The sequence below is a fragment of the Gobio gobio genome, assembly GCF_949357685.1.
Source record: "Gobio gobio genome assembly, chromosome: 15".
NCBI lineage: Eukaryota > Metazoa > Chordata > Actinopteri > Cypriniformes > Gobionidae > Gobio > Gobio gobio.
Genome location: NC_137108.1, coordinates 12,605,834 through 12,632,640, shown reverse-complemented (window position 1 = coordinate 12,632,640; position 26,807 = coordinate 12,605,834). Strand labels below are relative to the sequence as shown.

Below are 26,807 nucleotides of genomic sequence, written 5' to 3'. Positions count from 1 at the left end.
GTATTGTAACAGAAGACTGGACCAACACCGCACAGCACCAGGATGAGCACCCCGGGTCCCTTCAAGGAGCTTGTCGACGCTGTTCGGCAAGCTCTTCCTCCAGCACACCTGCACCTTCACCAGCGAGCACTTCCGGAAACAACACCACTGCTTCTTCGACAGGGAAACTCAGCAAAATAGCTATAAAATGATAAATACAGGCAATAATAATGATTTAATGATTTATCACTTTCAACCAATAGGTGGCACAGTAAAGAAATTGATATGGTGTGGTCAGAATAAGGGAACAATGACACATGCAAAGATTGGTGTCAATATATCAAAGCAGGATGTCAATATAGTGTCAATATGTCATTGCAGAGATATAGCCAAAAGAGGCCATTTCATTATAAGTATGGACCACATGGCGGTGCTGTTTTGAAACCTTTTAAGTACCTTAAAGGCATGGTGCTGATGGCACATACCAAGTTTCGTAATGATACACCAATTCATTTGTAAAGCATAGCATTTTATATTATAATACTGCATTGCAGTCAATGTGAATTTAATATTTTGTTCTATTATAGCGCCCCCAAGTGGCACAATCCTACCATTTTTTATGTGTCCTCGGAGTGAGCCCATACATGTCTGTGTCAATTTTGGTGAAAATATTGCGTTTCGTTTTGGAGTTATAGACATTTATATGAAAAACACATGAAAAATGACTGACACCTGACTTTGATTGGATTTTACACCCCCTTACTATCAATATTTTGACATTTGGGCATTAATGTTTAGCTATTGACTTATGTTTTCGAACTTCTGACGCTGGTTTCTTCTCGATCGGACTAGCAGTTTCGAAGATATCAGCTAATGTTTTTAAAGTGCTAAATTACAACGCTGCACAAACCATATGCTGAAACCTAGCAAGTCTAGCATCGTTGGACTCGGCAAGGATTCAGGAGACAAAAAAAGTTATTCCCATGAAAATAAGTCAACGCCACCCAAAGTTATAAGCATTTGAAAAAAAAAATTATCCACTATGTGTTCATAAAATACAGCATTTTAGCACATAATTCAAAATGTCTGACAGCCAAAATGTCCGATATGGTAAAATGAATATCAGACGACTCGGCATGCCGTCCTGAATCTAACGAGACCACTTTTATGATTTTTGGACAAACGGTTCAGAAGTTATAAGCAAAATTAGCAATTTTTTGTATCTCCGGACCAGTAGGTGGCGCTGCTCCGAAACGCTGAATGTTGCCTCAGGTCATGCTTGTGATGACTTGTACCAAGTTTGGTTTGAATACGATAAAGCGAATCAGAGGCAAAATAATTTTGTTTCTAGCCCTTATGGTTCAAAAGTTATTAGCATAAACATGAGTGCAACTTTGGACGGGTGGTGGCGCTAGAGGGATTGAGTTAGAGACTCCAAATTTGCTATGTTGACACTTCAGACTGTCTTCGATGAGTGCGCCAAATTTCATAACTTTCCCGTAAACGGTTCTATGGGCTGCCATAGACTTCAATGGCAAAGAAGAAGAAGAAGAAGAAGAAGAAGAAGAAGAAGAAGAAGAAGAAGAAGAAGAAGAAGAAGAAGAAGAAGAAGAAGAAGAAGAAGAAGAAGAAGAAGAAGAAGAAGAAGAAGAAGAAGAAGAAGAAGAAGAAGAAGAAGAAGAAGAAGAAGAAGAAGAAGAAGAAGAAGAAGAAGAAGAAGAAGAAGAAGAAGAAGAAGAAATATAGCTGCAAGCAGCAATACCGGGGCCAAGCGCAAATAAGAAGACAAGACATGCCAAAATGGCTGGCAGTGTCAGATCAACTGCAGCAATGAGTTGCTAAAATGCTGAAAAATGCATTGTAGTCTATGGGAATTTCATGTTTTGTTCAATAATCAAGAGGCACAATTCTACCATTTTTTTGTGTCCAACGAGTGAGCCCATATATCAGTCCCTCCAGAAAAACGTGATTATGCGATCGCGTGATTTAACGCATAATCAGCCAAAGTCCGCATATTCATGCGGGGGCCGCATTTTTTCAAATACGCCGCACTTTCGCCGCATAAATTGCCTATTTCCGCGTGCAAAATATGCGGGGCTATCATGATTTCATAATCCCCGCATTTTCGTTGCAAAAAAAGTCATATATATTAGCAGAAATTTGAAAATTTTTCGTTTACTTCACACAAGAGCCGCCATTTCCGCCTATTGCCATGGGAACGTTTTGAAGTGGACTGATATATGTGTGTGTCAATTTTGGTGAAAATATCTAATTTCGTTTTGGAGTTATAGACATTTATATTGAAAAACACGTAAAAAATGGCGGGACTACAAGAAAATGCTCTCGGCACCGCGGGCATCATAAAGTAATTGCGCTTAGGGCATCACGACGGCCAGCAGCGGGACTGACTAGCTTGATACAGATGGATCATTCAAATCAGAAAGAATGTAAAGGTTATGACGGCGACGGACATGAGCGGGATGTTATAATTCTTTGTAAAGGTTATGACAGCGACGGACATGAGCGAAATGTTACAATTTTTTGTACCTTCTACATACTGAATATGATCGGTTGAAAGCACATTTTGAAACAGGTAGCACTTATTCACACACACAAGCGTTCTCTCTAATGCATTCAAACAAATGTAGTTTTACAATGCTAATCTGGTTATCTGGATCTGATTTTGAATGAGCAAAAATCTGTAATGTATAGTGACCCGTAGATAAAATAACGGATGAAAACGTAGAAATATTTTCCTTTTTGTCAACTAAATTTGTACTGCAATGATATTGAACTTTTAATGCTGATAAAGCCTAGTGAGCTTGGCATGTCGTAGAATTTTTTTTTTGCACACTATGTTCCAATAAACCATGTTGAAACTATCACCTCTTTATATATTCATTTTTTAATTTTATGTATGTTATAAAGCGAACTTTTGTGACATTTCAGAGCTTACTTAAATAGACTAGTGTTTAGCCGCAAATTTCCTCGGAGCGAAGACGAAGCAGTGTTTCTGATATCAGTGAGCGAGGAGTAGAGCTGGGAGTGACGTCTGTCTTCGTTGTGAGTACTACCAGCCCTGAATAGTTTCAAGTCTCTACGACTTACGGTTTGGTCTGCCCGATCAGTTTTAGCAGGAGAATGATGCGTCATGGGAAAATGAACAGTTACAATAGGGTTTCAGCCTGACAATGTGGTCAGGCTGAAACCACATATATACCATACAACACCTGGCTTTGATTGGATTTTACTACCCCTTACTATCAATATTTTGACATTTGGGCTCGCGATCGTGCCTAACAACCTATGTTTCTGAACTTCTGACGCTGGTTTCGTCTCGATCGGACTAGCGATTTCGGAGATAGCAGCAAAAAAGTTTTAAGCGCAAAATTACAACGGTGCACAAACCATATGGCGAGACCTGGCAAGTGTGGTATCGTTGGACTCGGCAACGATTCAGGAGTCTAAAGAGATGAATCTCGTGAAAATAAGTGAACCACACACAAAGTTCTAAGCATTTTTTAAAAAAAATCTCCACTAGGTGGCGCTGTTTCGAAACTTGTCAGGCTACTTCAGAGTATCGTCGTGATGACCCATACCGAGTTTCGTAACAATCCATTCATGTGTTCATAAAATACAGCATTTTAGCACATAATTCAAGATGGCCGACAGCCAAAATGGCCGATATGGTAAAATTGGATATCAGTCGACTCGGCATGACGTTCCGAATCTAACGAGACCACTTTTGAACATTTTCCCCGAAACGCTGCATGTTGCCTCAAGACGTATCAATTTTGACCAATAGGTGGCACAGTTATGAAATGGATGTGGTGTGGTCAGAATAAGGGAACAATGACACTTTTGACCACAAGGTGGCGCTGCCCCGAAACTTTTTGAATCCCTTCAAGTCATGGTGCCGAAGACACATACAGAGTTTCGTAACGATACACTAATGCATTCCTAAAATACAGCATTTTAGCACATAATTCAAAATGGCCGACAGCCAAAATAGCCGATATGACGTCCTGAATCTAACGAGACTTATGATTTTTGGACAAACAGTTCAGAAGTTATAAGCAAAAAAAGCCATTTTTCGTATCTCCGGACCAGTAGGTGGCGCTGTGCCGAAACGCTGCATGTTGCCTCAGGTCATGCTTGTGCTGACATGTACAAAGTTTGGTCTGAATACGATAAAGCGTTGCGGAGATACAGCCTTACGTCTGTTTTTGCAAGCGCTACGTAAAATTTGTGTGCGCGTTTATCGGAAACAATTTGACGAATCAACTTGAATTCCATAATTTTTGTCGGCACTGGCTGAAGATGATCTGTTTCAATTTTCGTGCAAATTGGACAAACCGTCTAGGACGAGTTTGCAAAAGTAGGTTTTTGGGAAAATTCCAAACGGCGGGAAATTTATAATGATGGGAAATGACGTCATAGGATGCGATCGAATCGGCATGAGCCCAGGAATCAGAGGAACAAATAATTTTAATCTTAAGGTTCAAAAGTTATTAGCATAAACATGAGTACACATTTGGACAGGTGGTGGCGCTAGAGGGATTGAGATAGAGACACCAAAATTGCTATGGTGACAGATCAGACTGTCCTCTATTAGTGTGCCAAATTTCACAACTTTTTACCATACGGTTCTATGGGCTGCCTGCCATAGACTCCCATGGCGGAAGAAGAAAATACGGGAACGGTTTCAATAGGTGCCTTCACACCTTCGGTGCTTGGCCCCTAATAAGTGCAGAGTACTCATAACTATTGTTTTTTATAAACTTAAATGGTTTGAGGTAATCGGTGTCCGCAAATGAAATGAGTTAGCTGAACTTGTTGGGTTTTACAGTGTATATTTCTAAAATCCTTTTTGTCAATTATTTGGATTTTCCTCACGGAACTGCACAAACCACTTATACTAGTGTAGAAAACTCCAGTCTTCCTTTTGTCCACCAGTTTGTGAAATCCTCCGGATCAATCCCTGTTAGCAGGCCTGCTTATTAATTGAATTACCTTATAGACCGGTCAACTAACATGCATGCTATTTTATTATTTTCTTTCAGGTTAATTTCTTATCAATTCTCCATTGGTGTTTTCTTGGTAATTGTTCAATTGTTCTGTACTTGTTTTTCCATTTCTCTTAGTACTTTAGCTGTTTTAGAATAAAATTTTTGAGAGGATTGTCTATGGCTTCCCATTTACTTTTTCCATTCGTTTCATCATTGGTGCCAAATATTTTAAGTGGCATCATCTACCTACATACTAAGTGACATGTGGAATTAAATTTGGATTTAAATTTTTTTTTTTTTTCAATTAAATGTCCTTTTTCAATTTGCATTGCTGCCCCTTGTGGGCCTATTATTACATGGAATTGACAGGACTTCCTGCCCCTTTTGTGTCCTTTAGAAAAATCTATGGAAACTGACAACCACATACTGGCCAAACAACTATCCCCATTTACTTGTGATATCTGAATAATTTTAATAGGGTACTTTAAAAGGTTGTCAAAGGTTAAAGTTTTAGGCCAATGCATATAGCAGAGTATAGGATTGAAAATGATCAAATATATTTGAAATTGAGCACATTAGGGTTTCAGTCACATGGTCAAGAAAGAGATAAAAAGGAATGCTCTGGCTTTTGATGCTCTGGCTCTCTCTTCTTGGGGCCTGCTCTCTTTCTCTTCCCCTCTGTAACATTCTATTCATGCTTGGTACTATTAATTAATTAATAGCTCAATTATTATCAATTAATCGATTAATTTATCATCTCATACATCTATTTTGTAACTATTTTAAGTGACCAGATTTTGTCATTAAATTATTTCTATTACAAATATTGTGCTAACTAGTTTTAATTTGGTATTAACTTTAATGTGCTACTTCTATTGTAATACAATATAGTCACACTATCAACGCTCTCCCACATATTTTTCTATTGCTTATTTCTGTCGTTGGTATAAGTAGTTTAGTTTTCTGTATTGTTTTCTACAATCTTGCTGATAATCTTTCTTTAGTCTTTCGGAAACCCTGCAGCCACTATAGGCGATCCACCCTTACAGCACTGTAGGCATGTGACTGCTACTTGTGTGCGACTAGCTTGACATTAAAACTCATCTTGGCGAGTATTCATATAAGCACATTAGGTTATATAATTTCAGTTATAATTCAAATGTATTTTACATCCTTAAATCAATATCTTGTCTCATGTCTAATATTGCCTGATTTAATAGGTTGACAGGTTTAACAAGTTAATGCATATTGCATTTTTCTTCAGTATTATGCAGCCCTACCGCTTTCTTCTACTGTTCCTGTTATGACAGACAATTGCTTCTCCGAAGGGCCATAAGGTGGTGCATGAGTAGACTATCTTTCTATTTTCTTTTTAGTTTTGTCCTTATATCTCCCTTTGACCTGTCTCCCAATTTTTTAATACATTTTCTCCAGGTCTTAAAGGTCCCATGGCATGGCATTTTTCTATTATTTTATAGTGTTTTCTGAGGTGTACTTATATTATTAGTATGATTTTTACATCATGAAATGTCATAATTTAGAAATAAAAGGCATTTTTTCTATACTGCTGTTTGCCCTGTGGCTGAATGCCCTGCTTCAAGAGGCGTGTCTGCTGTGAGACTTCAGTAAAAACGCCCACTGTTGTTGGCTGACATCTTTGCATTTTAAATGAGCGGAGGGGGCGTGGTTTAACGAGGCACGAGCAGGCACGAGTCTGCCAGAGAGATAGCCTGGGAAAACCCAGACAACTTCCGGCAAATTTAGATTTGCTCTGCAAGTAGTCTGGCAAAGAGTCCATTCAAACCCATTTCTAAACCCCAGAAATCGAGGCACCAATCAGAAACGTTGGGGCGGGCTTTACACGATGACGACAGCGCAGCGACGTTGAAGCAGATTTGCAGCTGCTGTGGAGCATCACTCGTTCGAATCAGCTATCGCGTCTGTTTTAAGCGATTTAAACTTCTCCTTTTCGTTAAAACCCGAGCAAAGAACAACACTCGAAGCCTTTATATCTAAAAAAGATGTTATCGCTGTTTTACCGACTGGATTCGGCAAAAGTCGTGTGGAAAAACGAATGGGTCTTAGCAAGAGTCCTCTGGTAGTGTTAATGTTTTACAAAATATAGTTTTAAGTCCTTTTCAGGAGTGAATGAAGTTGTTTAAAGCTCAAATCTGTGGTTTATTTATAAAGAGAGCGCCTTTTTTAAAATTTGATCTGCCGTTTTCGGAGTTGTGAGCTCCAGTGGTTCAGCGGCGCTCAAACGATTATTGAGCCCGTCAAGAGGCGCCTTTCCTCGGCCAGTCCTTCTGCCGTCTGCCGCTGGCTCTGATGTCTCTGTAGTGGTTAAACCGTCTCGTCTTGTGTAGATCTAACGGCTGATCTTTGCTCTCATTAATCTATAATTTGTTCCTAGACAGATCGTTTTATCTGAGGGCAAAGTGAAGTTTCATAACTTTATATTTTTAAGATATTAAACTTAACCGTTAGTCTCCTGGCGCTGACTTTGACTGAATTGCTTTATTTATTGTATAGCTTCTTATACCTTTTACTTATACTTGTATAATTGCTATTGATGATCACACATAAACTGACATTTAACAAAAAGAGACTGGGTTGTGTTTTGTGTCATATTTAATTTATTACAGTGATAATCATTTAGCCTATGTGTGTGTGTGTGTGTGTGTGTTTTTTAATGTAAACGAAACGAGGCTGGGTTTTTTATATTTCGTTTTGTTATAAACATGCATTGAAGATAATATGCATTGCGTGCACTACATATACAAATATATACTGAGTGATGCTGTCAAGAGCATAGTAGGCGGACTAGTGTCCTCCCGTCCTCGGGAGTTCGTTCTCCGGAGTCAAACTTGGTAAGTCACGGACGCAAGTCAGAAAGTCAGAAGTTCGCGTACGAAATATGTCATAAAACACCACTGCCTCATTTCATAAAAAAATAAAAATTAAACATAATAATAGCCACACGAATGTGGTTCAGGCAACGCGTAGCTAGGCCTACATTGGTTATCTTATATATTTATAATAAAACGAAGTATAAAACACCCTGCCTCTTTTTGTTTACATTTTAAAAATAATATATTAAACATTAATATGTGGTTTAGGTAAGGTGACCAGATTTCTGAAATGGAAACCGGGGACATTTCCTATTTGAGAACACAAGTACAGACAAGAACGCATATTGATAAACGGCCAGTCAGGGCTGCGTTCAGCCCCGACAAAACGTTGCAAAACGTTTTTTAAACGGAAACGGTGCTGCGTTGAACACCCTGTTCTGTTGACGCAAGAGTTGTAACTATGGCAGCCGAGAAGGCCATTCTTTGTGTTCTTTTTGAGGAATTTTCGTCAGAGTCTGATAAAATCGATATAAATACGTGTTTAATACTGCAAAATACACGCAATCACTTCCCTTGCCATCCAGAATAAATGACAACACCCCAATCACATTTATTTAACTTTTTAATCTCCTGGTAATCAATTCTAATTTAAATCATTTTATTTCTAGTTCTTACTTTTTTAATAGCTTGTATTTTCTTTCTCACTGCATATCAAGCAATTACCATATATGAAATTTGGTATATAAATAAACTTGCCTTGCAATGAAGCTAAATATATAAATAAATACATCATCATGTTGACCGCAACTCCACGGTGAACGTGTTGGCATAGCAACGTGATACTTCCTGCCTGTGTGTCCTACGGAGGACGTCTCGTTTAATTCTGATTAAGGACTCTCCGTATACCGCATCCTTCATAGGATGTGTCCTCCAGAGGATGCAGCCTTCAAAATTAAATGAAATGAGACACAGCTATTGTGTGAGCTGTCTCTTTAATACCGCGTGGTTTATATACATGTTGCTGCTGATTGGACTGACATATTTGACACACCCACCAAACGAGAAAAAACGCATCTCAAACCTGTTGCACACCGGTGCGCACCGTTTCCAGGAAACATGACGTTCAACCGGAAACCGTAGCAAAACGTTGCGCACCGGTTTGAGCGTTGAACGCATAGACATAATAAATACATAGACGCCCTATTGGCCGCTTTAGAACGTTGCTGCAATACGTCAACGCGTCCGCCATATTGCTGAGGGCAAGACTGCACTGTAAACAAATGCAAGTAAACGGGTGAGCTGCGGCTTTTCTGGATAAAACAAACACAACGTTTACATTTATCAACCGATTTCAGTGGTTTATGATGTACGTGGTATACTAAAAGTTCTATTCTATGGTTACTTAAAATCTTGATAGTTAAGACTTACAAAATATATATTTTAATAAGGAATTGTCAAAGGCTTGTAATGCGTTTGACTTTTTATACTTGAATAAGAATTATGAAGACGCCCATACTGAGATATAATTAAATTTTCACATTAAATGAAATAAAGTTTTCTTATAGTGGAAAAGGCATTTTCTGTATTTAACCGATTTTTGCTTTTCTTGTGCTTAGAATTGACCGTCATTGAGAAAATGAAACATCTGCAAATACATATCACACTGGCAGGCTGCTTTCTGTTTTTTATAGCACTAAAATGATAGATATTTACAGGTAGATACTCTAAATATACAATAACAAAGATAACTCATGGATACTTTATACATATGATTTGGTACAACTACACTGCAATGCAAATAGTAAATACATGATAAAGTGAGAAGTAATAGTAAATAGTGTATAGTCAATAAAAAAATAGTCAATGAAATAAACAAACAGTATATACAGCAAATAAAATAATGAATAGTATAATTATATAATATCAAAAACACAATAATATAATGATAATAGCATAGTTTGTATAATACTATAATAATAGCAATAGAATATGAAATGTAAATTACAGAATAGAGACAATAATAAAACATAGTTAAATAGTGACTAGTGAAAAGTACAATAATTTACCAGCATAACTATAATAGATTGATAATTGCAAGTGGTATAATATAATAACGATAATAATAATAATAATAGCAAATACAATGTAATATCAATTGCAGAATAATATAGACAATAATAAAAATAGTAAATTAAATAGTGACTGGTAGGTACAATAATAGTATTGGTATAATAATAATAACAACAATAACAAAAGGCTGTATATTAACCATCAATCATCTATAATCAGTCATCCTTTGTAGGGTCACCAGGGGTTAGAGCTAAAACCCTTGAAAAGCTAGCATGGCACACATCACAGAAAAACACAAAACCTGAAATGTACACCAGGGCACTGTCCACAAGGCTACCAAAGCGGGTTGGCAGGAAGCTGTGGTCACACACAAGTGCAGAAACGTTTACAAAAGGGGATGGAAGCTCCTCAGATTCTTCTACTGCTAGAGATTACATTTCAACAGCTGGGGTCGGTTCTTCGTATCTCGCTTAATACATCTGAGATGATTTGACAGATCCCAGATCTTTTAATCGTGATCACTGATCTCTGGATAATTTGGTTCTTCAAACAAATTTGCGAATTGGATTAAAATATCTGGATTAAGTTATCTGAGATTACTGCACGTTCTTGTGTTCCCTGAAGCGGGCAGATACTCGAAACCACGATCAGCAGTGCAGCGATTGGCTGGTGGCAAGACCGCAACGTAATGACATATATAATTAAAAAAGCCACCTGGCTTTTAACTGTACGTGTGTAAACCTCTGATAAAATGATAATATATTCCATCACAAATACATATCTCAATCAAGTGGCTGTGTGTATAGTACTATACACAACATTATAGTATTATAATATTATTTTCAAATACTCATTTTTATATGATTTTTATATTATTATTATTTAAAATTATTATTGCCCCAGGTTCAGTAATGAACTCTTGAAATAAAGTAGCAGTGGCTGGGACAGATTTTAAGTATGCAACCTAATCCTGTTTACATGAAATAAACCGCTCCTGAGCAGGTTTGAGTTTCCGGACCTGTTGCTATGACAGCAAGTCCAGGAGCCAGTTGCATAAACTAAGCCATTATGTTAAGACAGTAGGCGTTTCTCAATGTCAAGGAAGGATCCTTGGAAGCCAGAATTCCGAGGATGCTACGTCATCGACAGCCGTCGAAGGGCTGTTCCAATGTCAAGGATCCTCGGAATTTCAACCAAGGTCTGAGTCCTTCGTTCGAAAAATATGCCATTTACAGGAAAGGATGCATACGAGTAGACTTCGCGCACTTAGCGTTCTCAAATCACCCACAATCCTATGCGCACAGCTTTGCTATCTTGTTCAAAAAATACAAAATATCGGACGTTGGCGGAGTCGGAGCGTTAACGGGGCAATATGCTTTCAAGTGTAACGTTACCAAACATTTGTTATAACCGTAGTAAATATAAGTAAAGTTTAACTTTTGGTGACAGTTGGTGGTGGTTGAGGAGATTCCCCCTTCTATGTAAAAGCGCTTTGAGTTAGTGCCTAGAAAAGCGCTATATAAATGTAATTAATTATTATTATTATTAACTTTTAAATGCCAGTACAAATTACAACCGTATTGATATTATACAAATGACGTCATTGATGGCTAACGGACCTTTTCACTGACGTAATGAGGCTGACACGCACTTGCAAGCCTGTTCCATTTACATGTTCTCCGAATGCTAAAGAGGAGTCTCGCCTAGCCTCTGAAGGAAGTGACTTGGAAGGATTAGTCCTACAGAGGAAGGATCCTTGACATTGAGAAACACCCAGTGTCTTAAGATCTAGTGTGAGTCACTAGCAGTTAGGCAAGTGGCATTCAGTCTTACTTTTCGTATCAAATTAAGCCAGTCTATGTTTTTATGTAACTGATTTAAAAAAAATTATGAACAGTCTTAAAGAAAAAAATGTATGTCTAACTTGTAAGACTAGTCTTAATGGTTTATGCAACTGGCCCCCGGATGAGCTTCGAAGAACCAAACAATCCAAGATCATGCCAAATCGGCAACAATCAAGTCCAACTAACTGAGTTAGCCACATACGAAGAACAGACCCCTGATAGCGACAGGGTCTCATCCTGTGGTTCCACTTTCCCTGAAGTGCTTGGAGAGACACCGCACCGGACCATGAGACACCGGAAAATGCCCTGGAACTGGCCTGCAGTTGGATGTTTATTCCATCCCCCTAAAAACCACACACACACACACACACACACACACACACACACACACACACACACACACACACACACACACACACACACACACACACACACACACACACACACACACACACACACACACACACACACACACTTACTTAAGAAATAGTTCACACAAAAATTAAAATGAGCTGATAATGTATTCACCCTAAGGCCATCCAATATGTATATGTCATCTAAACATAGATATATGTCATATCTTGGCCAGCAGAGTTTCATATTTGGGTGAACTAGAACTGCAAAATTCTGGATGAATCACGATTTTTTGATGTAATCCTACTTATCAAAAGGTTTTAATAGAAATAGCAGAATAATTGTAATTTAAGAATAAGATGATGTAGGTGTTTGAATTAATATTCTTTTTACAATTAATCATGCAGCTCTTCCTTTAATACAGATATTGCCTCTTTTCAGATTATATTTTGATATCTGAAATCCGTCCCTGATGCTCGAATTCGAGCTCTGATATCGTACCTCTTTGTCTGGGAAAGCTTCAATGTGTGATAAAAGTTAGCTAGGCAACTAACTTAACTTAAGTTAACTAACGTTAAGAGTCACAATATGTCAGTCGCCTGTCATAAAAGTCTTTCAAAAATATATAGATGAATATTTCGATTTCAGGAAATTTAATTTATAATATAAAATATAATATAAGCTAAAACTATAATATAAATCATGTCAACTCATGTCTCAACTTCCACAGCTAAGTAGCGACATCGCTAGCTATTTTAGTCTGACTCTGGTGACCAACACTATTACTAATTATATAATAATATAACGACCAAATACAACCAGAAACAAATGTTCAGTCTTACTTGTGAAAGGTAATTCCCCGAGAACTGTTTCCAATTGTGCGGTGTACAGCCCCGAGCAGCACGAAGCAGGCATTTTTCTCAATTCCTGTTATTAGAGTTATTGGAAAGTTGCCCTCCGCAATATGGCGGCGTCGTTGACGTGCGGTCCAGCGGCCAATAGGGCGTCTATGTATTTATTATGTCTATGGTTGAACGTGCCCCAGATGTTTCTCCGTCGCTCTGCATACGTCATCTCCCTCATCGCTCTGATTGGTTTTAGGTCTATCCAATTGCGCCGAGAGGCATTTGAGCGTCGTCCGTTGGTGACGCCCCTTTGGAAATGATTTGTCTATGAAGCTTTGCCAGACCATTTAACTCAATTACTACTGAGAATGGTCTGGTTTTAACCAGGCTACCAGAGAGACGCATGGACCTGTGTTCACTTCTCATCAGTTCTCTCAGCATGTCTCAGTTCAGGGTGAACTGTTGTAGTTACTAGCATATACTTCAGGTTATTAGTTTATTTCTAGTCGGAGGGGCTGTCACTCATGTCAGAAAGTTAGTAACTTTAGTAAATTATGGATCAGCGCTGACTCGAGACGCGAACCGTTTAGAACGATTCAGTCCGATTTGGTGAACTGGTTCGGTTCACTAAAAAGAACCGATTCAAAAGAATGATTCGTTCGCGAACCGGACATCACGGAGACGAAGCGATTGCTAACAAAGTTATTTATAGTAACTAACGTTACTGAGTTATGAGAGCGCTGTCAGTCAGCGCGAGTTTATTGTGTTTGTATCTGAGAGTTCTGAATAAACACGAGTCCCAGTCACACCGAGTCCTCTTCATCATTATTCTACCAACTTTGTAACACATGCAATGTACCATTACAGCGAGATGAACGAGTTAGTAAGTGTTGAGTATAGCATTATTTCTAGATATGTTCCAATCATATGAATAGCGTCATTGACGCGCATTGAGTAACGTTACACAGCGCAAACAAAGACACAACAGCAGTAATCGAATGTAATCCAGTTTATTGTGGGGAAAGCTGGCTAGCCTAGCCGGATACCCTCACGCTTACCCCCCTTCTGCTTAATCTAACGCCGCGTTTGGTGCCTCCGCTGTGGGCCAGATGCAGTACTGGGGGTCGGGGATGTTGGAGGCCGAGCTTCGGCGTGTGTGAAGTTTATCTCTAAAGATGTGACTGCTGATGTTAAACAGAAAAGACTGTATGCACATTTTAGAACAGATAGACGCGACAAGGACGTACAAAAACACTGACTCACAAGATAGAAAACACGAAAACACTGTTCTGTCGGGAGAGAGAGAAGCCGCTGCGTGTCCACAAATAATAAATAAGCTACACATAAGAAATCAATGATTACAGATCAGAAGGAACTGAAGAAAGACTTCTGTTTTCATTTGTACATCCAAACACTGAGAAACTGCCAGTGTTCACTCGTTCACAAATAACGTTAATGATCTCTCGCGCTTGCATGGGCGTGCCAGATTCTCTGGGCGGGGGAAAGGGAGGTAACCGTTCCTGCTTGGACGTCAAACCAGGAGACTTCAGGATTGGCTCGTCTGGCCTGTCATTTTCTCAAAGGCAGAGAAAGACAGCCAGAACTCGGTTTTACACCGATCAACATTTCTATCCACTTGGGGACAATATTCAGGCTAGGGGAACTCATATTAATGTTGAAATACCTCATAAAATGAAAATTTCATGCCATGGGACCTTTAAGCTCTTCTCGAAGTTCTATATTCGATCTTCTAAGTCTGTCTTTCTCAAATTCATTAAGCTTTCCCCACATGCTGAAACAGAAGAAAATGGTTATTTTTTAGCTTAATTTCACATGCACATACACACACACTTCTTCCCTATCCTGATATCTCAGTCTTTCCAATACACGCACACACTTATTTTCATTCGCTGCGCAGTTATGTATTCACACACATTCACATGCTCACACCCACACACTTTCAAATATGTAGCTTTTTAATGTTTTAGAAGAGCAGAAGGGATGTGATGTGAATTCTCATTGATTTTTACTTTTAGTCATTAAAGGTTGTGTCTCTCTGTCTGGATCACAACGTTTACAATCTGGAAAATGTCTAAATGAACGACAAAGCCAGTTTCTGGGAATGTTTTTAGTTCTTGTAATAGTCCTCACAAAATGTATTTCTTTTTGTTTTTCACTTTGAGTTTTATTATCCATTTTTTTAATCCATCAATATTTTAATTCACAAGATATCCAGCAGTTTCATAGTGCCAACATTCATATGGCAATTTAGTTTGAAATTAAACTTATTTTCTCGTCTCTCTGTTTAACCCTAAAGGGGCCTTCGGGACAAATGTGGGCAAAATCTTTTTTTCTTTAATTTTAAAAATACTTCCCTTAATCGGAGCGGTACAAGGCTTGGCTACTTTTTTTAAGTTTGCCCCCTGAACAGACAAAAAAAAAATTGACTCGATTTTATAATGTTAAGTGGTTGAAAAAAAAAATGTATTGGGCCTTCGTGGACAAAAATGGGCACCCATAGGAATGAATGGGAATTTAATAGATTTCAATAGATCACACACACACACACACACACACACACACACACACACACACACACACACACACACACACACACACACACACACACACACACACACACACACACACACACACACACACACACACACACACACACACACACATGTTTGTTTTTGTGAAATGTGAGGACATTCCATAGGCGTAATGGTTTTTATACCGTACAAACCGTATTTTCTATCCCCTTACACTGCCCCTGCCCCTAAACCTAACCCTCACAGGAGACTGTGCAGTTCACTTTCTGTGAAAAAAACCTAATTCTGTGTGATTTATAAGCATTTTGAAAAGTGAGGACATGGGGAACGTCCTCATATTTCACCCTCTTTTTGTAATACCTATGTCATACCCATGTCATTATACACATTTGTGTCCTGATATTTCACGAAAACATGCCCACACACACACACACACATTAAATGAGCCTATAACAAAGCTTTTTTTTATTCATTGTGTCACTCACACATACAAAAACAAAGAATTGAATGAGCCAATGACAGAGAGCATTTATTTTGAATGTGCCAATCAGCCACTGCAAGCGTTCATTCGGAAGCAGCACATTGCAAGAAAACGGTGCCATGTCTGTGTTAGCAACAGGAAAAAAAAACAGCCTTGTCTGTAAAAAATGCAAAGAACACTCAATCACAATTACCTGCTGCCACAAGTGCATGTAAGCATAATAAATATAGTGTTTTTGTCAGGTTTACATTGTTTATACTTACCATAAAGTTAATACTTACTTTTTTTTTATTTTATTTTTTATTATTATGTTTATTGTTATTCTTACCTGTTTGGTACCATTAACCTTTTTGAGTTAATTAAATGTAATGATTTTGTTAAAAATAAAAATGTTATCTCCTATTTCGTCTTTTCCTTATTGCATGGTCAGATTTGTCTAAGCATGTTTTGGCCTTTCTGTATAGTCTAAAACAACACAGATGCTTTTTTTTTTTTTAATTTACAATTTTAACTTGTGATAAAATGTAAAACTTAAGAGGTTAAATTCGTTAAAACGTTGGTTTATAGAGTTCAGCCTTTATGCAGCTATGCAGCCATTGGGTACTATTGCTATCTAGTGGCTATTGATATTTTATCTTTATTTAAATTTTATACCAACATAGGTCACCAAAGTCATCACATTTTTAGGTTTTGGCTGTCAGAACATACTGGAATTATTTTTTTTACAGAAGTTAAATTAATTTTAAATATACATAAATTAAAGTCCCTGTAAAGGCAATTCTGAGATTTGTTTCTAAACACATTATAAATGTTAGAAATGTATTGCTGAAACACATTACAAAGACTGTGAACTATGAAGTACTGAATTCAGAAGTTAGACCGTTAAAGGGCATATTGCAGGTTAGAGACTCCAGTGAGTCAATGTTTAGAAAAATAATGTAGGAACTAGATTTTCTTTAAAATATACTTTAAAATACGCTATTAAGGCTTTTGGAGTCGTTTTTGTGAGAAAATTTTACTTCCGCATCTAAAAATGCCAAAACCGGACGTGACATAACGAGAGGGAGTGCGGAGAATCTCAGCGATAGGAAAACAATGAATCGCCATGACAGGTCGGACGCTAAGGACATTATAAATGTTTATTAATACTCATATGACAGACAACAGCCATACAATTATGACACACAATTAGGGACAGACCAGGATTAGACAGAACAACGATTAGAGGATATAAATTGAGTTGTTGTGTGAGGAGAGACTGTGGAGAACAGCGGCAGGTGTCTCCGTGAGAGACCAGTGTTAGCTTATATAAGCTAGCTAACGATATGAACACTGCTCAGATTACAATACTGTACTGATTATTATCATGTCTCAGGCAATAGCAAAGCTGGTTATTGTCATCTAGTATACTTAACATTACCAAATAACAGAAACTAATAGGCTTTGACCATCAGGAAAAGTCACACTCGTTAATATCCGTCCACACTAAACGTTATGTGATATAACGTCAGCGGTTTCTCATCACGTCGACTGATTTGGTACTTAGCAAATGTTTTAAAAACAAGACTCACGGTGCACAGTTCACGTTTTCTCCGAGCTGCATCTCTGACGGATCCGGGACCGTCACATCCCACACAGCAAAAGGACTCCGCGGCGGATCGGCCACGGAGGTGTCGCGGCTTCCGGAACGCACCCGCGAAACGGACCAGTATCGGAATCCATATATATCTTCCACTGGCGGCTGAACCACAGACAGTGTTATTGTGTTTATTCTTTATTCATTAATTCTGTTATGGGTTTATTTCGTGCCAATTCACCGATAGTGTGTGGATGCGTATGACGTTTGATATAATATTTGAGTGAACTTGAATGTACATACATGGCATGAATAAAATATTTCCATTACCAGCACATAATTCAGAACTTTTTTTCGAAAAAGTGTGAGACTGTATTCAGTTGTGTTAATGTACACTTTGTATTCATCAATGTAAACACGACGGCAACCAAGCATCGCGTGTGGATGTTTATTCATCCTAAGCTACACACTGGCTGCGTGACACGCGTGACACGCGCGGCTCGAGCCACACCGAAAGCACATGCTAGAAATAGAACCGAAGCGCATTTTCAACCGAAGCGTTTCCAGGCAAAAAAGCTGTTTGTCATTTTGACACGAATACATATTAATAAATGACATTAGTCAGGGCACTGATAAGGGAGTCAGCCCATTGACTTATAATGTCCTGATCAGTATCCTGACTACTGAACTAGGGAGCTCATTGAGACCATGATTGCGACGCACGCGTGGTCTTTGCTATGTTTAACAGGAATATAGCCCTCCCTGTACGTCACCTAGCAGCAGCAGCGCCGCATCAGACACGCTTCTGGTGTGTATAAAGACATAGAAAACACCACGCTCAAGTCACGTAGCCAGTGTGTAGCCGGCTTTACATGAGTATAACAATGTTTGACTCCATCATATCGCTGGGATGATAATCCTCCGGTCTAAAGCACTATACACACCACCGTGTGTTTTGAAGCAGATGCGCGAAGGGAAGTCCCGTTTCTTCACCTGCACAAAACGCCACCATGCTGAATTCCTAACTTTTTTTTTTTTAGGAAACCTGTAGACTTGATGTCCAGACAGGCTGGACACAATAATTTAACATGACAATGATAAATTGGAATAGAAAAACTACAGAAAATACACAGACTCTACTGAATACCAACCTATTCTGCACTGAGCCAACGCAGAGCTCGGCCCAGCGACTCCCTCTCGTGACGTAATATGACACGATGTTGAAAAAACGCTTTTTCCAAGCGGCCAACGAAACGGCCACTTTATCTACTAAATTTGTGCTCTTATGTCTTTTTAAAATATTTTAAATCCTGCATTACCTTTTCATATGGTATTTTCATACAAGGTTATATATTAATCTAAAAAAAAATTTAACCTGCAATATGCCCTTTAAACAGTTTTTCACCGTTGCTGTGTTCAGGATTTTCTGGGCGGGGCTAAAACGGTGGCTCGATGACGCACTGGAGCCACCGAGCCTGGCTCCTCCCCTAACACGATCATAACTAGAGCACATTCGCATCAGTTCGATCGCGAGTTACTGTAAGTACTGTTAGTTACTATAGTCAACAACTTGCATAACAGCTTACAAAACAAAAACGATGAAGAGGTTAATTTTGTGAACAGCAACCTTGATGGAGAGAGCTGAGGATCATCACCGACACCTACCTCTGCAGTGACTTTACACCGGATCGTTTTACAAACTTTCACCGGAGACAACTGGGATTCACTGATAATCCGCTGCAGAACCGACTATCCCCCGCCCAGGCCTTCATCCTCCCGTCCCGCCGACATCTGGTGCGTCGTGATCATAGACGGTCGTGATCAGTAGGCGTTTCTCAATGTCAAGGAAGGATCCTCGGAAGCCAGAATTCCGAGGATGCTACGTCATCGACGTCCGTCGAAGGACTGTTCCAATGTCGAGGATCCTCGGAATTTCAACCAAGGTCTGAGTCCTTCGTTCGAAAAATATGCCATATACAGGAAAGGATGCATACGAGTAGACTTTGCGCACTTAGCGTTCTCGAATCACCCACAATGCTATGCGCGCAGCTTTGCTATCTTGTTCAAAAAATACAAATTATCGGACGTTGGCAGAGTCGGAGTGTTAACGGGCCAATATGCTTTCAAGTGTAAGTATTTACGTTACCAAACATTTGTTATAACCGTAGTAAATATAAGTGAAGTTTAACTTGTAAATGCCAGTACAAATTACAACCGTATACAAATGACGTTATTGATAACGGACGCTAACGGACCTTTTCACTGACGTAATGAGGCTGACGTGCACTTGCTAGCCTGTTCCATTTGCCTGTTCTCCGAATGCTTAAGAGGAGCCTCGCCTAGCCTCTGAAGGAAGTGACTTGGAAGGATCAGTCCTGCAGAGGAAGGATCCTTGACATTGAGAAACACCTAGTGAGTGTTGTCTTGTGTGCTACTGCCGCTTTCCCGCGAGTGGGCGTGGTTTCGGCGCCGACAGCGGACACACCCCCAGCGTTTGAGAGCAGAGAATGCTGCTCATTTTTTCAGGTTTTTGATAAGCTATTTTATGTACTTCCCGGATTTTTTTATGATTCAAATTTGGCTGGGTGGTTAATAACACATTTATCTGTGGTGTGAGGAACTCAGAACACATGTTTAGTTTTGACTTTACAGGGACTTTAAATATATAAAATAGATATATTTTACATACAAATATGGTACTTTTAGTGGTAAATAAATTCAAAAATACAAAAAAAAAAAACTGCATAAATTGATAGTTTTTATATTATTGAAGACATTGATATAACATTTATTTAAAAAAATATTTGGGATCTCACCTTAGACCCCCGTGCCCAAATGTGTCCACGAAGGTCCAATTAAAGGTCCCATGGCATGGCATTTTTCTATTATTTTATAATGTTTCCTGAGGTGTACTTATATTGTTAGTATGATTTTTACATCATAAAATGTCATAATTTAGAAATAAAAGGCATTTTTTTCTATACTGCTGTTTGCCCTGTGGCTGACTGCCCTGTTTCAAGAGGCGTGTCTGCTGAGACTTCAGTAAAAACGGCCACTGTTGTGATTGGCTGACATCTTTGCATTTGAAATGAGCGGAGGGGCGTGGTTTAACGAGGTCTACGAGGCACGAGCAGGCACGAGCTGCTGCCAGAGAGACGGATGGTCCGGAGTTCACTTCACATCAGTTCTGTCAGTCTCAGTTCAGTGCTGTTGTAGTTACAGCATATACTTCAGGTTATTGGTCTATTTCTAGTTGGAGGGACTGTCACTCATGTCAGAAAGCTAGTAACTTTAGTAAATTATGGATCCAGCGCTGACTGGAGACGCGAACCGTTTAGAACGATTCAGTCCGATTTGGTGAACTGATTCGGTTCACTAAAAAGAACCGGTTCAAAAGAAACATCGTTCGCGAACCGGACATCACTAATGTACCAGAGACTGAGCTCAGCGATCGCTAACAAAGTTATTTATAGTAACTACTGAGTTATGAGAGCGCTGTCAGTCAGCGCGAGTTTATTGTGTTTGTATCTGAGAGTTCTGAATAAACACGAGTCCCAGTCACACTGAGTCCGTCTTCATCATTATTACCAACTTTGTAACACATGCAAAGTACCATTACAGCTGTCGAGATGAACGAGTTACGAGTAAGTGTTGATAATAGCATTATTTTTTAGATATGTTCCTATCATATGAAAAGCGTCAGTGACGCCCATTGAGTACACAGCGCAAACAAAGACACAACAGCATTAATCGAATGTAATCCAGTTTATTGTGGGAATAGCTGGCTAGCCCGGATATGCTCACGCTTACCCCCGTTCTGCTTAATCTCGCGCCGCATAAGGCGCCTCCACTGTGGGCCAGATGCAGTACTGGGGGTCGGGGATGTTGAAGGCCGTCCGGCCAGCCCGAGCTTCGGCGTGCGTGAGGTTTATCTCTAAAGAGATGTGAGTCTGCCAATGTTTAGAAGAAACTCATGACTGTATGCACATTTTAGAACAGATAGACGCGACGAGGACGTACAAAAACACTGACTCACAAGATAGAAAACACGAAAACACCGTTCTGTCGGGAGAGAGAGAAGCCGCAGCGTGTGCACGAATAATAAATAATTAGCTACACATAAGAAATCACTGATCACAGATCAGAAGGAACTAAAAAAAGACTTATGTTTTCATTTGTACATCCAAACACTGAGAAACTGCCAGCGTTCACTCGTTCACAAGCAATGAATGATCTCTCGAGCGTTTGCATGGGCGTGCCAGATTCTCTGGGCGGAGGAAAGGGAGGTAACCGTTCCTGCTTGGACGTCAAACCAGGAGACTTCAGGATTGGCTCGTCTGGCCTGTCATTTTCTCAAAGGCAGAGAAAGACAGCCAGAACTCGGGTTTACACCGATCAACATTTCTATCCACTTGGGGACAATATTCAGGCTAGGGGAACTCATATTAATGTTGAAAAACCTCATAAAATGAAAATTTCATGCCATGGGACCTTTAAGGGCTGTAATATGAAGGTCCTTTTAGGGTTAAACAAGTTCTCCATCGAAGGACACTGAAAGCCAATATAATTGTCTGTCCCACACTTAACTTTGATTAAGTTATGCTAGCCTTTTGCAAATACTGATAATATAGCTGGGTCTGTTTAACAATAATTGTTCAATTTGTCTCCCTTCATGCCTTCCCAAAAGCTTTAAACTTTAAAAATAGCTCGCTCCTACTGGGGCAAACATATATATATACTTTATTCCACAAACTATTCACTTGTCCTAACCCTTGCTCCTGTATTGTAATTGGAATAACTTTTTTCCCATGATATACTAACTCGATCAGTCATCTACTTTTAACAATTCAGCTTTATATGTAGAAATCAATTTTAACATATTTAAACAATTTTGCTCATTTTCTTTGTACTATACACAAAACAATATACTCTTTCTCTGCTCTCCCCTTTATCTTTCTCAGTCTTCACAGAGCTATCCCTATTTCTAGCAGTTTTGCACTTCTTATCTGTTGTTTGACCAAACTTGGATCACTTCCCAGATATTGCAGCCTTTTTACACATACACACACACACACACACACACACACACACACACACAGATGCTTTTCTCATGCAAAACACACAGCAGTTCAGATTATATGTAGAAATCAATTTTAACACATTTAAACAGTTTTGCTCGCTTTTCTTTATATTTTTTCACAAAACAATATACTTCTAAAACAACCAAACGCACTACAAGCGTTTTACTGAGTCTATCACACAGCCCTTCTTGTGTGAGAAATGCACTACAAGCGTTTTAACTTCTACTACACGCAGCCCTTCTTGCGTGGTAAACGCACTACAAGCGTTTTACTGAGGCTATCACACAGTCCTTCTTGTGTGAATAAACGCACTACAAACGCTATACTCAGTCTTTCACACAGTCCTTCTTGTGTGATTAAACGCACTACAAACGCTATACTCAGTCTTTCACACAGCCCTTCTTGTGTGAGAAACGCACTACAAGCATTTTTTTTTTTTTTACTTCTACTACACGCATCACTTCTTGCGTGGTAAACGCACTACAAGCGTTTTTACTTCTACTACACGCATCACTTCTTGCGTGTTAAACGCACTACAAACGTTTTTATTTCTACTACACGCATCACTTCTTGCGTGGTAAACGTACTATACAAGCGTTTTTACTTCTACTACACGCAGCACTTCTTGCGTGGTAATTATGCATGCGCCATCCCCAAGACCTGGAAATTACATCTCTTTTTGCCTTAATCTTTTATTTAGTCATAATATATTTTTTGATTCGTTTGGTAAGGCAATGGGCAGTTTCCCCAGGGCAGCAGCCCACACGGAACCACACAAAACAAAATATAAGCAAATTTGCTTACCTTTTACTTGTATTGGGCCCTTTGTTTTTGTGAGGTCTCGTCCCAGCACGTCTCCACCCCAGGTCCGCAGCCCAGCCCTTTCCTGCTCCTGGCTACCGGCTCGCCACTATGTAGAGGAAAATTCTAAGTCCAATTGTCCCCAATTTAGCACTTGAAGAAAAATCTCTCAGAGTCGAAGTTACAAGTCTCAGGAAATGGTAATTTATTGCAGAAACAACAAAGTGAGATGCCGGCCGATCTGACCAGCTCTGGTAAAACTTAACACTGTTCTCTTATCATTCTGCAGCTAGACTCCTCACAGTTTTGCCCCAATTGTATGCAAAACGCTATCATTTTTCAGAGCAACTGAGTAATATTGTGCCATTTACATACGCAAAGTCACTGGATTGACGTCAATGGTGACTGGATTGGCACAAACTGGGACATTCCAAATAGTGGAAAAATCCCAAACTTCACAGTTCATGACAAGTACAATTTTCCTGTAATTTTCCATACTTTGATGGAAAACAAACCTTGCTTTTTTATGCATACCCTAGTATTATTTAAATGAATTTCTTCAACAAAATCTGTTGATTAGATTTTATTTTGCTCGATAAAAATTCTACACTGAAGAAATGTTAACATAAAAATGTGCTCAATGTGGTAAAAAAAAAACTGGTTTGATTAAAGTCAAAAATATAAATATGTTTGAATCAAATTGACTACATTAGGTTAGCTGATTTGAAGGGTTCAGCTTAAAATGCAAGAGAACACCATTCGCGTTTTGAACGCCCCTAGTGTTTCGAAAGTGCCTATCACTAGTTTGAAGATTGTCCTCTTCTACTTGCCGTATTGCGTCGAGGTTAAAGGGGAAATGTTACAGCATGGCGCTCTGAAAGCAAAACAACTCGAATATAAGCCATCAAAGAGCAGAACAACCGGCTATTTTCCTTCAAACTCCCACGGATTTCTCAGTGTTCCCTAATACGATTGTATTTTGCGTCTTTCCAGTAAGTATGCGTTCTTGGACTGTCTTTAAAGAGTTAGTTTGAGGTAAACACGTGGGGTTTCCTCTGGATATACGGGACTAGCCCAGAAGACATCCATGTATGTGTCATAATACACGACTCAAATACACGTTTAAGATATGTTTAAAAGTTATATTGGCAGTGTCTTTGTTATTTAAAAGAGGTAAATCTTTCAGCATCACATCAAGTTAAACTAAAAACGTACTCTTACAAAGAAAGATATAGCTTACCAAATTACCCTTCAAACACACATGTGTAACACACACATTGTGTGGGGACCCCAGGCAAAATTAATCAATGAGACCCTTAATAAAAATGTCTGTTTAATATATCTTCGTTATCTAATTTTACAACATACAAAAAGTAGTCAAAACACATACTTACTGGAAATAACCTAAATGGTTTAATTCGATAACATTAAAGTGCTTTTTGTTTAATTAACAAAATGGCAATCTTTATAATATAAGATACAATACAATATCTACAAAATACAGTACAATCTTCATATTTATAACCAATTGTTACCTTAAAAACGGTGCTTTGTGTGGTGGTGACCGGAACAAGCAATTCTCCATATAGAAATATATGGTTATTTTAATGTAATCTTTATTTTATTAGTTTATCAACTAAGTATGATAACTCAACTAATTTAATGTAGAAGAGCTGGATATACTAATTAAATAATGTCAACTAAGTAAATGTATTGATTAGAGTAAATAATATATCTATATATATTATTTATAATAATATATATATATATATATATATATATATATATATATATATATATATATATATATATAATATAATATATATATATATATATATATATATATATATATATATATATATATATATATATATAAATAATATATATATCCCGACTAAATATTTATCTAGTGGACTAATCATTCATTTAATCGCACATTTATATTAGGCTAATTTAATTAGGCTGCTTAAATATATGAGTCAAAGATGAAAATGGGGTTTCAAGCATCAAAAAAAAAAGTGTAAAAGAGCTTTAAATTAAGTCTTTTTCACATACATTAGAATGTCCTGTTTAACTTTATATTTTTCTGAGCAAAAAATAATCACTACCATACATTTTTACTGTGATTTTACAGAAGACAACCACTAAAATGTAATTTAGTGTAACTATATATTTATGCAAAAAAATCTTATCAGACATTTTTATAAAAATGATCAGTTGATTACATATTACAGGACTCTATTTAAAGATCACAGTGCAGCCCCCAAATAGAATGTTTTTGTCATTTTAAATCTTCAAACTTCGCCAATATCCTGCAAACCATTAGGTTTTCCCATTTGCCAGCAAGAAGTTTTTGTAAGGAAGTGAAAATCAATTAAAATACAAGCACATATTATTTTACATATTTTAATAAGTACAGCTCAGAATAAGTATATTGTTTATGTTTTACATAAATATATCAGTTACACCGAATGACCATGGTTTGTTACGCTGAATGACATTTTGACAAAAATTGAGAATTGAGAATATTGACATTGTTTCCATTATTGCTATGTTTTGAATATTATTTTCTATCATTCAATTCCTGAGCAAATCACAGAATCAGTTGCTGAAACGAATAATCATTTTATTCCACAATGCATATCTCTCATTTCATTGAGAACTTGGAATTTGAAGGACAGACACACACACACACACACACACACACACACACACACACACACACACACACACACACACACACACACACACACACACACACACACACACACACACACCTTAACAATTGTGAAAAATTGTGAGTTTGGACTTCCTCAGGGTTAAGGGCTCAGGTTCAGATACTATTGCCTTCACATCAGATGTGTCTGGTGTCTCAGGCCACACAAATGCATTCTTTCCAGCTCCACTTTGATGCATGCAGTTAACCTCTAATTCGTCACCTTCAGCCCTCAAAACCTGCCCAACAAAGGGCTTGCCATCATAGAGGACCACCACAAATTTGCCGGATAAGTCATCATCGGGTTCCAATGTCACAGAGGCTTCTGTATTTGTTGCACTGACCTCTTGGAGGGTTTCGAAGTCGATCTGCACTGATGGTCCACATTCACAAGTAGCATTGGTTCTGGAGCAGAAACAGGATAACTCCCGATGGTGGATCTTCCCAGGCTTGTCTGACACAATTTGGTGGATTTTTAAAGTGCCCTTCACAAGAGGCAACTCATTTGGAACAGCTTCGTCATATCTGCTAACCTCAGTCTCATCAATCCAAAAGTATTTGATGCTTGATGTTGTGTCTTGAAGGACATTGAAGAGATCTTTTTGAAATACACAAACGATGGCTGCTATTAGTTCAGAAGTGCTTGA

The 26,807-nt window shown here is 38.4% G+C and overlaps 1 protein-coding gene across 1 annotated transcript in view; it reads left to right on the top strand.

Annotated features, from left to right (window-relative positions):
* Positions 1-24,272: 24,272 nt before the first annotated feature.
* cdkal1 (CDK5 regulatory subunit associated protein 1-like 1) overlaps positions 24,273-26,807 on the top strand; it is a 491,565-nt gene continuing 489,030 nt past the window's right edge. Inside the window, exon 1 of the mRNA XM_079836708.1 lies at positions 24,273-24,436. The gene's annotated coding sequence lies outside the window, so the exon portion shown is untranslated. The remainder of the gene's footprint in view (positions 24,437-26,807) is intronic.